We start from the raw sequence: 17,102 nt of genomic DNA on the forward strand, positions 1-17,102 counted from the left end.
ATATCTGTTGTCAGTGGCATTAGCGCAATTAGGCGACTTACGTATGAGTGTGTCGTACGTGACCTTGTAATTCTTGTTACAATCCGTTGTCCATGGCACTCATGCTCATTATTCTCTACTTTGTATTCACTTAATGTGACTAGGAGTAACCTATTGCAGTATAAAAGTTGTAAACAGAGATAAGGTGCCTCAGAAAGTCCAGCCTTTCTCATGCACCTCATCTCTGTTTACAACCTTTATACCACAGTGTGCTATTCCATATGTAAACCCCTTTTTTGATTTAGGAGTAACCTATGCCACATAAAGGCGACAGCATCTCCTAAATATCACGTATTATATATTAAAAAAAAACACGCATTCACTTCAAATATGGTTCGAACGCCATATGGGATGTGTATCGTTTGCGGCACTTTCTATCATTCAATACCTGGACGCATAAATGCAAATAACGCATAATGTTCAATTTCACGGCACGCAGAATATGTTTAAATTATGTTTTTTTCAGCAGTCAGTAGATGTTCTCTAGAGAAGTCTACCTGCACACACGTAAGTCTCCACGATTGGTCGAAACGCACAGCTGTCAGGATCACAGAAAGATGCCCAACTGCATACTATAAAGGTTTTTTAGGTTATCATGAGATCTATTTTCACGATGGAAATATAGCAGAATTTTATGAAACCATGTCAGTTGTGCTATGTAATGCTCGGACACGTTCTTTTTTTTCGGGATGATTTGCCGCATGACATGCGTGGAACAAATAATCCAATGAAAGCTTACAAATATGACTCATGCATCAGCTCTTCAATTCCAATTGTAATCAGATATGCTGTTCGTTTCACATTAAGCATAGAGCTGCTCTTTGTAGAAAAAGTATGCATCCATGGCGTTGACTTGTCGTGACCTCCGATTCTTCAATGGGTGAGACAACGCTCACATACTTCATCATTCCTAGCAATGCACTGCAGATGTTCGAAGAGATTTTGCTGGATTACTCTAGACATATGGTCACGCCATATAATTATTGTTTTAGGGTTCACGAACATAAAAACAAACCACAAAGAGGGGAAAGAGAGTTTGCAACTCGGGCCAAGAGAGGGACAATGTCTGCCAGCTATAGAAGAGACGTACATAGAAATAATTAGTAAATGTTCGTGAAAAACTAAGCACTGTCATACATGTGAGCTCAGAATCAAACTCTTGATTGGGTGAACTTGCGTTCAGAAAGACAAATAATACTCAAATGTTTAAAAAAGCAGCAAGCACAATCATCAGTCATCGAAGCGTAAGTCGAGGGTCAAATCTATTCGCTTCTTAAATACATGTCCCTCCGTACAATGAAGAGTAAGCAATAGCGCTCGTACTTTTTTAATTATGGGTGCGCAGGATAGGTTGGTATCATAAGTGAAGCCCGTTACTCCTTCTAGCCTACGTAAAAAACAGAGATGCGATTGGCCGGTTCAAGCCAAGCAAACGACGGAGAATCAGTGCACATCAAGGACGTGCTGGCTTAAACAAAACAAAACAAGCAAAGAAACAAACAACGAAACAAATTAACACCTGAGGAAGAGTATTAAAATAAAACGAGACTATAAAGGCACGACGCGCTAGCACATATTTCATATAAAGCTTGATTTCGCCTATCGTACGTCCCTTTATGCATAACTGAAGAGCACAACGTATGATGAACGCTTTTCGAAAACATTGTCGACTAAATGTGTTTGCTGTTTCCTGTAGAGGACTTGCTTGCCGCGGTTCCAGTAATTTTTCCATTGTAATGAGACTCTTGTCTAATCTTCCTAGCTAATACCCTTTACAGTTGACAAAACTGATACTGAGGCATGTGTTTGGACCTACCGCCAATTTAGTGGGTTAAAGGCTGCTGCTACATTGCATAATGACTACATAGGGTACATAATTGGGAAGCGACATGAAGACCCACAGTGAACTCTCCGTTGCGATGTTGTTATCCTTGTGTTTTATGCAATTCCATATTCATGCCCTTATTTTCTCATTATCATGTACGCCACTATTTTTTTGTGGCATAACATAAAGAAATGGAGCAGCCGAGGTGCTTTTTAGCTTGACCTATCCGCATCAACCACAATGCAACTGAGCATAGCATAAGATAACATGTAATGTAACAACGCACAGAATTTGCACAACAAATATTGCAATGGAGAAAGGACACAGCTCAAAAAAAGGCAGGGACACGAGAGAGCGACACGCACACAGCGCTGGAAATATTGCAAACTAGGGTTACAGAGCAGCTGCTAGCGGCTTTAAAAGCTATTTAATTGTGTTAAAACGAAAATGGGTTTCACGTTAGGATCATGACTTCTGTGCGTCAAAGGCCAGCAAAATATAAGCAGTTTGTGTTTGAAAGCCGGCAAGCAGAGTTATTCTAGCACAAAAACTTCAAGGCATCGATTTCCCTTATGTGTAGAGGATGATGCTATGTTTAAAGTTGCGAGAGCAGACGACAGTAAAAAGTATCCGTTCTATCTACGCCATGCCATATAAAGCATAGAGACGTATGTGCAACATATACTTTTCATATAAAGTGATGCCGAGCTTCCGAAGAGAACTGCGAGTAACTCAGGATCACAAAAAAGAAAGAAACAGCTGCGTAATGCGTTATTTACCCCTCCCCCTCCCCCCCCCCCCCGGCATGATCTCGCCTGTCTCTCCTACGTCTACTAGTGATGTCTGCACTCGGAAATCCATAAGTCCTCCAAGTGCAACGCCTTGCCATAAAGTGGAAGCAACACTCAATACGCTTCCGCCCACGTCTGTATTGACGCGTGTGACGACAACCACTTCCGGCCAGAGGTGGTTCCCTTATGTCACGCGATGGGCGTTTCTTACTTCGGTGTTTCTCGCGCGGACATCTAACGCTCACTTCTGCAATGCTTGCGTCATATGAGGGTTGTCAGCGAAAAGCTCTTTATTGCTATAGCACGCACAAAGACCTCCCTCGAAGCTGTTTTTTTTATGTTTGTACACGACGATGCGTGCAAAAATACACCGCGATGATCCGATCTAGACGTGAAGTGAAGGCCGAGCGAACTGAACTATCGCAGCAGGGGTGCCCCGTCATTGCTATAGTTTTGTATGACGGCCGCATCTGCAAGTGATTGCTTGTTTTTTCAAGCCGTATAGGCTTGGCATGTAGCCCAGTCGTGGCCGCTCTTGCCCCACGGACTGTTCTTGCCCCTGAGACTGTTTTTCTTTAAGACGTCGTCGGGTACAGCGTTATTTTGTTCTTACAACAGATTTTCGCTGGTGAACTGTGGCGCTCATTAAGCGACCAGATTAAAAATAGCGCGCCTATGCGTTTCGCCGCTGCAGAAACTGAGCTCGCGACCAGATTATTTTCCGCAGAGGAAGCAATACGCTGAAATTTTGGCATTGCGCCAGCGAACAAGCCTAAGCGGAGAAAAATATGTAGACGCCACCTTGCCCCGCTTTTCCTGCCATGTAAGCCGTGTAGACAGTGAAAAGCTACTGTGAAATACGCACTTCGTGTTTTCTGTTGCGCGTAGGCAGTTGCGTAATCTTACGTGCATGCCGGCTTCGCAACCGGTTTACGCGTTATTCTTAGAAGCGTTTGTGTGCGAGCTAGTTGGTACGGGTCATTCATTTTAAAAGGCGCCAAAACTGCGCTGGTCCTGTGCTCTTCCTTCGTCGGTGTGTTTTTTAGCGCTGTTATACCGTTATCCTTAATTCCTTTATGTAGAAAGAAGTTATACGAAATAACATTCTATAGGGGGGCTCTTTAAACATAAACTATATGAACTATCATGGTGGAACAAAGTGCGAACAATGGTGGGCGCCGCTTTCGCTACCTAGTGACTATGTAAAGAGTCATCCTGCTTTAGTAAAAAAAACGTCTCGATATGATTCAAGCCGGTGTACCCTAAACGTTTCTTCTACGGGGAAAGGTGCCTTTATACGACGCCTAATGGCGATGCCAAACATTAAAATAACAGTTTTACGAATACGATGCAAAGCATCTGCTATCATGCGCTGTTGACTACTGATGAAGTGTTCACCTTAAATGTGGCCGTTCACGTACCACCAAACCACTGCCGCGATGTACTGCTGCACAGGCGCTGTAACGTTACGGAGTTCGCAATTTCGCATTTCCCGGGTATACTCTCTTGGAGTAGAAGGGGCTCAATAATTTGATCTCTTGCGACTGCTTGATGTGTCCTCGAAATGCCCCCCCCCCCCCCCCCTTCAATATGTGATGACTTTCACCGATTCCAAAGTATGAAACTTTCCAAATATTCGGAAGCAAGCTTCGGCTCCAAGAACTGATACAACCTTCTGTGTATTTTTTTACGTCACGTTTCTTTCATTGACTGCATTCGTTTTCTTCGTTCCTTTGCTTAGACACTTGCAGAAAAAAAAGCGGCGTTCCTGCACCTGTTTATTTGTCCCAGTTGCTCGTGACGCTTGTTAGTGTGGTAAACATTTCTGACCCATATATATATATATATATATATATATATATATATATATATATATATATATATATGAGGAGCCTTCGCAAGCTTAAGCACAGATTGTGCTGTCTGTATCGTAAACAAATCTGCAGTCTTCAGACAGTTGACACTGAACAAACTTACAGCACGTCCATTTCGAAGGTGCAAAATAAACTATAGGGACACGAGCTGCAGTCGATGTCTCGATCAGATATTTGGCTTTCTTCTTCTTAAGGTGAATATAAAATTGAAGATAAGAATGCATTTAATTGCGAAGTCGCGATTAAATGCATGCCAAAAGGACTGTCTTTGCAAAAAGTCATATTATTACCCCCTTTTCAGAAAAGCCCTCAGTGAAAGATGTCCAATGAGCAACATGCCTCCATTTTATCGTGTACAACATATGAATATCTCTTGAAGAACTTGCCAATAACCTTGGAAATGTGTAAACACTTTAAATTTGAGAACAATCGTTTGAAAGCACCGACTACGCATGAAATACTACGTTATATGATTAAGTTTCTTCAAACGAAGTGAGGGCTAGAGGTGCATACTTTTTAACGAAGTTTCCCGAAACAGGAGCTCTTTATTTGCGCTACGCATTTGTAGTTCTCGTGTTAAACTGGTTCTTCATTCCGGAAACAGTTCCCGCTAATATCATGGTAAAAAAAAAGTGGGACGATAGAATTCAGCCATTTAGGTACCGATTTTCTTATCAAATGCGATTATTCAAAGGTAATAAATAATAATACGCTAAGATGTGAACGAATAACTTGTGCCAATGTTTTGTGCATGGGCATTCGGTACGCGTAATCTCTGTTGGATACTGCTTCTGACAGGGACAAACACATGTAAGGGACATAAAAATTGTGTTGAGCATCCTATGTAAAATATTACAATTAAAACAATAAAGTACGCCCTGCCTGCTGGACCTAACTATTGCGCGCTGACATGTAAGGGACAAATGCTTCGCCACACGCAGCCTTTCTGTTCTTGAAGGCAATGTAGTGGGGGGGGACTTGGAACGATATGTGCGAGTCAATTGATCGCCACCGACGTACGCTACAGCGGCGCTTGCGAAAAGGTGGTGACTGCGTTCATAGGGTATTTTGGTGCAGAAGGAAAACAAAAAACACATGTCAAGAACAGAAAACATCAAAGAAGTTCTGGGGCCCTAACAATAACAATGTTACGAAGCCAGCAAGGCCTCAACCTTAAGGCGCTGTCGGGGATGATGTCTTTTTATTATCCGCGTGAAAATACTATACAAATTTGTGACTGAACTCAGAATGTTTCAGCGTTTGACCAAGCGCTCCTTTCTTTTGCACCCCCGTTATTATTGATGCTTTTCCAAAGCAAGTAGACTCCGACCAGCCGATCTCACAACTCGCTAAGTTCATGCTTTTCTGTCTTGGACAATACGCCAAGGGGCCAACTGTCGATTGTGAGACAGACCTCTCCGCGGATGCGGAAAGAATTGCCTCCGGCGATGTTCCGGGTAGGGAATGGGCGCTTGATGCTACGAATAGGTTTTGCTTGAGGGAGCTAAAAAAAAAAAAAAAAACTTCTGACTTGTGCAAAGTGGCTTTTTTGACCCGGAATATATGACGAGTTACGGAAGTGGTCGGAGCTTGGAAAACCTGTGCATCTCTAAAGCAACACTGGCGTTCCCTGTTAAAGCTAACGACAGCAACGCATCGCGTGATGTCAGCCGTTGTTGTTTCGTTAAATGTAAATATCTTGCTACAAAAGGAGACTCAAGAAAAAAGGGTATGTCCCGACTTCTTTCAGACAAAGTCGAAAATTTTACTCTGCTTACCCCACTGAAGAATAAACCGTACAGGCTGCATACGGTATCGTCAAGAAATTAACTTGTGGGGTTTTACGTGCCAAAACCACTTTCTGATTATGAGGCACGCCGTAGTGGAGGACTCCGGAAATTTCGACCACCTGGGGTTCTTTAGAGTGCACCTAAATCTAAGTACACGGGTGTTTTCGCATTTCGCCCCCATCGAAATGTGGCCACCGTGGCCGGGATTCGATCCCGCGACCTCGTCCTCAGCAGCCTAACACCATAGCCACTGAGCAACCACGGCGGGTTGTCAAGAAATCATTTCACAAGGTATATTCTAAAGGGGGCTCTTCTGTCCTTTATTCCAGTTGGTGTCACCTTTCAGTGCCCCACAAATGATATTCCTTAGCAATATCGAAGGTTATTTTTATCGCATACTTTTTCCTGAGAAATGCACTTTCACCTAAAAGCAAATGTCCACGCACACAGTCATTGAAGGAAAACTGAATAGTGTACTATTATAGCTGCAATGCAGCAGTAAAACAACACAGCATTAGAAAAGAAATAGAGACGTGGCAGTACCGGTTTATGTTTCATCAATGCCCACTTATCCACCGACACCATTCGCGTTCTATTCTATTGGAACGACGTCTGTTCCACTTGGTCGATCAAAAACAAAACAAAACAATGTATATAGGCGAGCCGTCACCGCCTGGTTAAATCGTTTATTTTCTGTGGGCGAACTATTTGGCGCCACCGCAGCAGCAGCACTCAGCAGTCACGTTCAATGAAGTCGAGAAAGTTTCGCTAAGAAAGCTTCGCATTAATAAATCTGTGGATCCCACACGCTGCCGGAATCGGTTTAGGCGATACTTCTAATCATGTTTATGAACAACGCTGCTTCTGCTTAGCGATCATTTGAAGCTACAGACCACTCCACCCAGTTGGACACATTTGCATTGAAAACCACCAGAATCAGCGAACTTCTTGCGCACCATCATGAATACGCCAGTCATGACGATGACAGAACGATCACAACGGCCTGATAATGACCATTACGACGTCGCAACAACAACAATAGAATGGCGGCGGCGCATGACGATAATTGCATAACTGCACTGAAATCACTATGGCAAAATTAATATGATGGGACGAGATAGACGGCACGACAACGATGCGAATATGTCAATAGCATGACGACGAAAATGTGATGGTGAAGAAGCACGACGACCATGAGGTGACGACACGGGAAGGACGACGAGGATGCGACGACGATGGCATGAAGACAATGGGATGACCACGCTAGAGTGACGACATCGGTATGACGCCGACGGCATGATGCGGTTGCTGGAATGATGCCGATCGCATGAAGACAGATGCATTACCATGACGGTGCTACAATGACGACAATAGTGTGACGACAGTCGGGCTGACTGCGAGAAGGTGATAATCAAATGTCCACGAAGGTATGACGACGACTGGGTATGACGACGACTGCTAATATAATAATGGTGTTTATTGTATGATGACGATGGTACGGCGACATCAATGTGACAAAGCGAATCACGGAGCTATAATGGCTGGGCTAGAATGACGACCGTGGATTGACGACCATAAGATCATGATGGTATTATGAAAACGTGGTACGACGACGACGCCATGGCAACAATGTTATGGCGGCGACTGTATGTTGACGGAGGTGTGTCGACGACAGCATGACGACAATGGTATGATGAATCTGTAATAATGAGGACGCGATGACGATGATTGCTTGACAAGAAAGCCACGTCAACAATGGTATGACCACATAACTACGACAAAATGACGACTACGGAAGGACCTTGACGGCACAACGACGATGAAAAAAAAAAAAAAGACGACGGAATGACGATAAGGGCATGATAACGACGACGTGTTGGTGTTGGAGCCAAAGCCCGTGTCACGTGCACCGGCCCATCATCAGCCATCATCAAAGGGGAAGTTTTTCCTGCCAGGCGTAGCCTAAAGGAAAATAACTTTAGGAAACGCGACACGTGCCAGAAGCGACTTCTAAGAGCGCACAACTCGAAAATGCTTCCAAGCAGGACGCGGCGAGATTTGTTCGTCGGCACAGCTAGCGTGTGCGCGGGAACCGCAAGACAGCCCCCAGACGCCCCTGTTAACGACAGCCCGCACCGTTCGCGGCTGAGTGCACTCTGATGTATCCGGCCTCGGATATTGGATTTCGGTACACGCTTGGTGGCGCAGTGAGGCCGTTGGGATCGTCGGGTTGTAGAGCGAAGAAAAAAGGGGAGGAGGTAGCAAAGCGTGAGCGCGGCGCGCGCACATTCCCGTGAAACGCGAATTGCGACCATTCTTCGCTGTCACGCGACACGCCAGAGGAGGCGGCCGAGTCGAGCGATTTCGATTGGCGTCCCGCCTTCCAGGATGTCCGCATTACGAGGTCTTATATGCCCGAACACCGATCGGGTATAGTGTACATGGACCAGAATGTTGAGAGAAAACATGGCAGCGAGAAAGAAATGTACATCTTTATTTGTGTTATTTACTTTCTCTCCGCACTTCCTCGTTTTGCTCCCCCGGGGAAAAAAAAACGAAAAGTGCGGGTATAACGTCCCCGTAGCATTTAACTTGGTTCATTTGCTATACCGCCGCAACAACACGAACATACATCATACACTAATATAAATTTACATAGTCAGTTAATTTAATCGTAGAAGCAGAAATAATATACCACTTTAGCGAGAAATAAGCAATCGAAAATAAATGTATTTTCTTATATGTAGGCAACACTAAGTGAAAACCAAATCATGAGCTATTCGAGTCTGTGAATGTGGAGGACCAACTTGTGTTTAGGTACGAACAAAGGATAAAGAACAAAGAATAAAGGTACGAACTCATTTATTGTCTTGATGGATGGTGATCGTGATGAAATGTGATAACGCACATTTATTGCCTTGATCGGTGGCCATCATTTGTGTTGATCAGTGGGTCATTACTTTTGGTCGTGATGGTGGTGACGTTGGCCTTGTGGTCGCTATGGTACAGACTGATCGGTTCAGGTACAACGTTGGACAGATTCTTAGCCAGACTTTCAAGCTATGCACGCCCAATGGCTCATGCTCAATGGTTTAGGAGGGGTGACGACTACCGCCATCTCGGGGAGCCGGAGGAAACTAGCCGCGCACGTGATTGCAGCAAAGCCGATTGGAGCGCTGCTGCCCTGAGTAGCCGGCGGAAAGTAGGCACGCATGACATTTCGATGGTAACGCCCACCGGCGCAAACTAGACACGCGTGACCGTACCCGCCACCCTAGGAGGTCGGAAGGAAAGTAGGCACACACGGGCTTGGAACGATGAGAAAGGGAGGGCGCTGTGTTTTTGCTCGCGCACATGAAAGTTGCATGCAAGACAAGCCATAAACAGCTTAGCTGTAAAAAACAACTAAAAAAAGAATGTTGTGCAGTGTATGCGCAATCATTCCGCATTATTATGCAACACAATTGTTCTGAAACAATCTCTGCTTTATGCGTCCGCATCCTCCAGTATAGCGGCCATGTTTGTTATCACGTGATGGCCCCGGCATGATTGGCATTGGGTTGAAGGCCAGCAAAGCCACCGTACATCTGTAGGCATGTGGTGACGCGGTGCTGCAAGCGCCGTTGTTTCGGGTCCACCTACGGACGGCGGTTAGATTGACGACGCAAAGCTTTGGCCCATCGTTCAGCGAACATGTAAGCGAACCCTTCTTTGTCATTTTAACATCGTATGTGCTCGCACTGGCGCGCTCTGGCGCTGTGTCATCGTGCATGTGCATCCCTACTTCGCCCCGAGCAATTCAAGCTTGTAAGCTTCTTGTGCGCCGTTCAGGTCAGCTTGTCACTTAGTTTTTTTTTTTTTTTAATTGTTATTGTGCCTAGTCAGGTGCACTTAACCCACGACCTGTTTGAAGTGGTTGCCCAGCCTCTCACGCTTTGCTTGGCAGCCTCGAATGTGTATGCTTCAGCGCCGAGTGAAAAATAGTGTCCGATTGCGTGTTGTCATGTCGCCCACTGGTATTTTAGCTCCCCACGTATGTTAAGGTAATCATTTGCCTTGATACTGGCACAGTGATCTCTGCTGAATACGCCAGTGCGGTGGGGACGCAATACTTTCGCGTAGTTGACTCCAGAGCTGCAGATTGTTTTTGTTAGTCGCACTAACTGGATGCCCCCAAACGGGTGTTATTTTATACTAAAACCTTTCTCACACGGGAATTTTCGATCGCGATCGAGCCAATCCAGAGAAGGTGCACAGCCACTTCCAATCCCGATCGCGTCTCGATCCGAACACAGTCGGTCGCGATCTGCGCGTCGTGATCGAACGAGCCGATTGCGATAAGAGACCGACGTAAGCATCTTCCAGCTGGGTATGTTGGAAAAAGAGGCTTTAGCTTGAAAGCGATCTGCTTTGGAGGCACGGTCTGGGACGGCCGACGGCTCGTAGGTTCCTGTGGGCATTGCTCTGCCCCCTCAGTTTGCGTTGAAGCATGACTTCGCTCGCTGCTGCTGCCGCGATTCCTCACGCAAGAGCTTTGACAGCGAGTGTCCGTTGACATCGAGTGTCAAGTGTTCACGTTTGCCTGTGCGCGCCGACACTACGCTAGCTAATATACTTACTAAGCGAATGTTTACAAGGGGGGCGTTTACTGCGGCGGCTGCTCCGTATGTCGCGGTCGCGCGAGGCCTGTCTTGAATACGATCTGCAATGCCGAAAGTGTAGGCGTTTAGTCACACCGAGGGCCGATCAGCGTCATATGCGCTAAAGCACACATATGCTTGCGCGTTAACCGCGTTCACAAAGTGAAACGTCACTGTCAAACTTTTTTGCTGCCCTCTCCCCTTTGTCTGTGTTGCGCTATATTTTCTTCCTAAGCATAATGGAGCAACTAGCCCAGCACCAAGCTTCTTTCAACAAACCCGCATATCCCGATATATCATTAAGAAATACTGTTTGTGAGAGCTGCATGGCACAGTCTTCCTTATTGACGAGAGAGATTAGTAATTGTTTAAAATTTTACACTATCACTGGGCTTGATGATTATCAATTTCCGGGAAGCTACTGCAGCTATAGCTACTTCTCACCACCTTATAGGTCTCTTTCTCCTGAACCTTTCAATGGCTCGTTTATAAACGACAAAAACGCGCCTGACGTGCTTTTATTATAGTTGCCTCATTTTGCCACAAGGATTTGTCATAAACAGATTACAGAGATCTCCCTCTTTTTTTTTCATTCTTGCTTCAGAGCAAATGTTGCTTGGATATTTTAGATGTAATATTGCACCACATTATTTGATGCGGTCGCAGGTGTGTTATTTTTTTCTGCACTAATTAGACCACTCCATGTCAGTGCGTGCTATCCTTGTTTTCGTTGACTCGGCATCATCGAACCCGTCCATATAGACACCCTTTCTTCAATGCTCGGCAACAATGCTTCATGCACGTTAGCGGAGTGTCTATTCGCCGCGTCTGTGATTCTGTGTTTATTCGTTCTGAATTTTTTTTTATATACGACCGGCTTTGGGGTCTCGCTTTCTCTCCATAGTAACAAATGCGCTGCATGCGATTATGCGAACAGAGAAAAAAAATCACAAGATAATCAAAATTGCATGGGATTTCACCGGTTTATCTGCTTGCGATGGCGGAACCATTTTCATATTTGCGCACTTTATTCCCGCTACGGCACTGAGAAGATACTTTGGAGACGAAGGAATCGCAGAGAGCTGCAATTAGCGGTTATGAGGCTCATACCCAGAATAAGTGGATGGACGAGAGACTCCACCAAGCGCTGTTTCGTGTACTCACTGACGATGACCAGACATATTCAATATGCGTCTCTAGAACCGCAGCAGCCCTCCTACACCAACCTTGGAAGCAAGTAGAGGCGATTTCAACATTTCTGAAGCCACGGCACACGCGTGTACTTCGTGCCTGGGCGACTGCTTCTCGCGCGAAATTTAACGCATCAAGAACTCTGCTACTCTTTGTCAGCGTATTTTAAATCATGGACAATATTCTTACGTTGTCACTGCTACGACACCAGACCACACGAGTTTTAGGGGACCCCTACGTCACTCTGAACTGGTTGGCGACCGAGCGGTTTCCCTCTCGCCTTCTGTGCTGTCCCAAAGGCTCTCGTCGTCGACGCACATTGCAATAGGAGGCACGTCATGTTGGGCCTCTTTTTTTTTTTTTTTTTTTTTTCTGGTGGAAAACATTATCAATGTCGGATTATCAGCAATCTTTGCTTTTGAGCTGCAGGCGGTTGACGCCCACGCGCCGTCCAAAGGACACAAGGTGAAATCAGTCGATTGCGTAAGAAAGAAATACAAGCGAAACGACAAGAAAGAAAGGGCCCGCGACTACAGCGCAACGACTTGCTGGCTGACAGATCGCAACTGACACCTGTTGTAGATGGACTAGTCTACAGTTCTTACCCCCATGACGTCTAGAGGATCAACCTGTGGACATCGCGACATCTTACGATGCCAAAAAAGGCGGAGAAGGCCACTCATTATTTTCTTTATATTTATTCACGCAGGGGATTTGCCGCACAGTGTAGCGCTGCCATGTACACGAAACGTGATTGACAGGGCAGTCTGCACAGGACACAAGGGTTTATCCTTCTGTAGATAAACAACTGAGTGGGCGTTGTGGCATCTTAATAAAATTATCAATGCTAATATTATTCTACAACTTATTTTGCAACGTAAGCGCCAAAAAGCAAAATTCTACTTGCATGATTTATGGGGCTATTCTGCAAACACTTTCGCCTGGGAGGTGAAAGTTATGCGTTATCTGCTATATCTGGTTAAGATAGCGTAGTCTCGTCATTAGAAATGCATCAGTGCCTAATTGGCCTATATAAATGCACTACAAGGTTACTAGAAGGAAAAAAAAGAATACATAAGAATAACGACAACCAACGGGGCGCTCTGTTTGTCACTATGATGGACCGGCTTCCTAATTAGCAACCGTCTGCCCTGCTCTTTTTCCCGACTAATGTCGGCATCGTTCGCCGTTCGAATGAAGACGATGTACCAGCAACACACAAGAATTTCCTTTAGCTACCTCCTGCCGCCCGATTCTTGGCCTATCCCCCTTAGTGGGTGCGAGCCGTGACAGGGGGTCATCAGTATAATCATCATCACTATCATTGTCATAATCATTATTATCATCATCATCGTGCCGGGGCTTGACCCTTGCGCACGACTTTGACACGAGCACCACTTCTACATTTTTAGTGTCATAATACAAACAGGCTGCGATTCTGCAAGCTGTTTGCAACAATGTTACAAAAATAGGGTAGGTTTGTTTGGAAAACTGACGACGCCACCACTAGTTGGGCAAGCTGCCTTGAAGAAGAGCCAGCTTTACAAGTATGAAAAGGGTCTAGTGTGTCACTAAACGCATTTTGTTCTTCCGTTCTTGTTTTATTTTTTGAAAGTAGTCATTAGCCCCCTGGAAAGATAAATATATGTTCAAGAACATATGGTATTATTTTCGTGTTCTTTCTTTTTTTCAAGTATACATTTGTGGGTGCTTGTTGCAGACTATACGAAAGGGTGGTCTTTGTTTGATTTTTGGGGGAGGCAACGGAAGAGCTCTTACAGGCCGAGGACAATGCTACAGTGCTTGACCTAAGCAGTCGCATGGAGGCTTCAAAAGTGGTAATTACACAAATGTCACTTTCTTCCTGAGATGTTTATCAGAGAATCAACCTTGCGTTAAGGAGCCAGCGGCGTCGTGACAAGAAACGGCAACAACCCATTTCATCCCGGCTGTCCCGAGGAGTTTTCACAGTTGGCTCAGTGAACCGTTCAGGCGCCTTACTTTCTAGTCAGACAAATGAATTCGGGTTCAGTGGAAATTCTTCGTCCCTGTAAACATATCGTGTGTTACTGTGTTGATGCAGCTGCCATCTCTTCGTGTCTCCGCTCATTTCATCGGCGTCCTGCATTTCATTGAAGTTCAATAAGCCTCACTTTATTCTCACTGACACGCAATTTATTTAACAATCCTTTATTTCATGGTAATCTCTGCGCTCGCCGCGGTAAAGCTACTGTCGACAATTGTTGGACTGGTGTAATAACAGTAGCAGTGAGTCTGACTGACATGCGCATTGAGATTTGTTCTGCAGGGTACGCACATTATAGTGAGCTGCTGGGCCTCTAAATTAGGACTGACTAGGACAATAAACAGTGGCCTCATTCTGTTTGATGTACTGGAGTGGCATGAAATCTGGCACTAGTTATTTATCAGTAGCAAATCTCTTGTAATGATTTTTTTTTATTTACTGTGTTAAAGTTGATTTATTCAAGGCTTAATAGTATGTTACGTAATAACTCCCTTGACCGACGAATATGTTATAATATTGTCGCCTTCCCCATCCTTATTGTAGTACCCCACAAGACGCGAAATAAATTTATGTTGTCGTTGTGTAATTATTTCAAGGTGTGGAGAAGAACATAAGGTGCTTGAGGCCTGTTCTGCCGTTTTTTTTTTTATTTTAACTTCATGTTAATGCGTTATCATTAAAAGCGTCAGTGGAAAAACGTTTATATGTGTGAAGTGTGGCAGGCCGGCAGGGGTGTGCGACTATTTGAAACTTTCGAATATCGCATCGAATAGTCATTATTCGTAAATGCGAATATTTTACGAGTACTATCGAATTATTGAGAAAGTCAGTTGTGCCCAACCAAGCGTAAAATTGGAGCACAATAGGTATGCTATATTTCCACCCCCGCGGTCATAGTACAGACATAAAACGTGGAACTATTGCAGTATAGAACACTGCGTTCCTTAGATAGCCATGCTTTTCATTCAATACAGCGATTTGCAAAAGGAAACAGCGCGTTAGAAGAGAACTAAGAAAGATCGACAACACAGCGGACGTGTTGTCGAGCTTTCTTAGTCCTCGTCTTACGCGCAGCTTCCCTCTCCAAATCGAACTCCAAGTAGCCCAACGTCGATCCCTTAAAAGAGCGATCATTCGAACTGTCTGAAGAGTCCTGTGCAGGCGAAGAAACTATTTGTTTGCTCCTAATGCTCGATATGTGCTCTAAATAAACGACCCTTCATAACGTGCTATATGTAAGACAGAAACGTGCTAACTTTAAGAATTCTAGAATGTGTGCATCGTTTTGTATTATTTGTGATAACGGCGGTTCATTATTAGAAAACTACTCGAAGACTATTCAATATATAATTCCATTCGACTTTCTTCTGGCACTATTCGGCTCGTGTTCGGTTTGGTCTCAAAAGATGATTATCCGCACACCCTTAGAGTCCAGTCACGTTGTAGAGAGGGGATGCGAGAACTTAGAAGGGCACGGTTCAAGAGGGGGGGACTCTGGACCAGTTGGGTCGACACGTGTAAAGAGGAACAGAACCACGACTTCATACGGCCGTTTAAATCATAGATCCGGAACATCACAGAGGTTCGACTTAATGCTTAAGTATTTCTCTCGCATTTACCACTAAATCGCCACTGAACTTCTTATCTCATTATTATTTTTATTCTAGTCAATTCATTAGTAAACCATGCTCGTTCAACCACTGCAAGAAACGTTACACACACACACACACACACACACGCACGCACGCACGCGCACGCACGCACACGCACGCACACGCACACACACGCGCACGCACACACACGCGCACGCACGCGCACGCGCACGCGCACACGCGCACGCGCACGCACACGCGCACGCGCACGCACGCACGCACGCACGCACGCACGCACACGCGCACGCGCACACGCACGCACGCACGCGCGACGTGACAACGTCATGACGTGAAAAGTCCCCTTACAGTTGATTGCCGGTGGTAATTCCGAATAAAGCTAAAATAAAATAGGTACTGTCGACCTCAAATCTATCCACGGCTACCGATGTAGGAGCAGAACAGGGCAGAGGAAAAGAAGTGCTAACTCATACTTGCCGAGCTTTACGGCAGCTGCAGAGGTTAAAATTGACGCTACATTCGATGATACTTTCATTAACAAAATTTTCCTCATTAACTTCTGACTACTCCCTTTAGAGGGCATGTCGTAATTGTAAAGTGCTTGGGCAGCGGTTCAGTAAGCCGGCTGTCTTGCATAACATCATACGAGGGGTCAAACCGACGTCGGCTAACTTTTAATTGCAATGAAAACCGAGTTTTTATGCCCCTTTGAATTAATCTATACTGTCCTCCACATCGCTGAAAAAAACAAAACAACACACGCGTGGTCAGTTACACCAAATCTCTGCGCCGATTTCGTCACCCGTCTCCGCAGTCGGCGTAAAAACTTGCCATAACGAGGGCGAACAGGGCAGGCCGAATGCACTAATGGGTACAAGCTGTCCGACGCACTGCAGAGGTCACATCTTTCGTAACTACACTCTTAGCACGGTAACCTTTATTAAAGGGGTATATTCTCACAGATTTGTGCACCTTTAACTTATAAGTTACACAGCAACCTTTACAAATTTAACTTCTATTAAAGGTAAGAAAGCGTGCACCTCAACTAGAGGTTACAACACTTTAACCTCTAGTATAGGCATACAGTATTGAGTGCCTTTGCCTAAATATAAAGGTTACTTTTACAATATACCGGTTGAACGATTAAAATGTTCACACAATGCGGCTTGCAGGAGGTCCCAGATGGACACCGTGCTGCGCATGCTCCGTATATAGAGCCGGTGTCGCCTAGCAACGGGGACGCGGCTCTTTCTTCTTTCGGGCTTCTTTCTGCGGTATGTGTCATAAAAGCCCGTTGCTCTGCGCATGCTCCGCCC

Source organism: Dermacentor andersoni, unplaced genomic scaffold (assembly GCF_023375885.2).
Source record: "Dermacentor andersoni unplaced genomic scaffold, qqDerAnde1_hic_scaffold ctg00000041.1, whole genome shotgun sequence".
NCBI lineage: Eukaryota > Metazoa > Arthropoda > Arachnida > Ixodida > Ixodidae > Dermacentor > Dermacentor andersoni.